The sequence below is a fragment of the Triticum aestivum genome, chromosome 7A (genome assembly GCF_018294505.1).
Source record: "Triticum aestivum cultivar Chinese Spring chromosome 7A, IWGSC CS RefSeq v2.1, whole genome shotgun sequence".
In the NCBI taxonomy this organism is placed as follows: Eukaryota; Viridiplantae; Streptophyta; class Magnoliopsida; order Poales; family Poaceae; genus Triticum; species Triticum aestivum.
The window spans coordinates 10,549,942-10,550,503 of record NC_057812.1 but is presented as its reverse complement, the minus strand read 5'-3'; the positions used below and the strand labels follow the sequence as shown (position 1 = coordinate 10,550,503).

At 63.3% G+C, this 562-nt stretch overlaps 1 protein-coding gene across 2 annotated transcripts in view; it reads left to right on the top strand.

The window, feature by feature from the left end:
• The first annotated feature begins 269 nt into the window (after positions 1-269).
• The window catches only part of LOC123150002 (uncharacterized), a 6,087-nt gene continuing 5,794 nt past the window's right edge, over positions 270-562 (top strand). The window contains exon 1 of one of the 2 annotated variants that reach the window (XM_044569801.1): positions 270-407. The gene's annotated coding sequence lies outside the window, so the exon portion shown is untranslated. The remainder of the gene's footprint in view (positions 408-562) is intronic. The other variant, XM_044569800.1, reaches the window with a different exon arrangement.

The following is a 562-nucleotide window of genomic DNA, read 5'->3' as shown; positions in this document are numbered from 1 at the left end:
CTGTCAGCCTCCCTTGCTTGCCTCACACGAACCGGTGCACTCTACGATCCCTCGTGCCGCCACATCTCCTCTCGCATGCTCGCCCCCGCGCCGCCGCCCGTCGCATGTGCTCCTCCGCTCGCCAAAGCCACCACATGCTTAGCACTTGAACTCTGATGGCTTAGAGATACCATCGTCCTTCTAATTATTCAACCACATATTGATTCGCTGAAAATCAGAGGCGTTGAAAGTTGAAAGTCGCAGCAAAAATAAACCCTTGGCTTCTCTCTCTAAACCCTATCCCGCTCTGATTTCACCCGAATCGGGGCCCTCCTCCCCCTTTTCCCCACTCCACCAGCAACACAACAGAGGAGAGCGGCGGCGGCGTCCAGCGGAGGTCGTCGTCGGCGGCGGTGGCGGCGGCGTAGGTGAGCTCCCTCCCGCGCCCTCCTCCTCCTCCCTCTCCTTCTCCCCCCCGCGCCCTTCCCTGCGCCGTCGCCTCCGCCCCGACGCGCCCGGCACAAGCCGTGCTCCTCTCCCATCTCAGGCGTCCTACCCCCCTCCGGCGGCGCGTCCCCAGCAC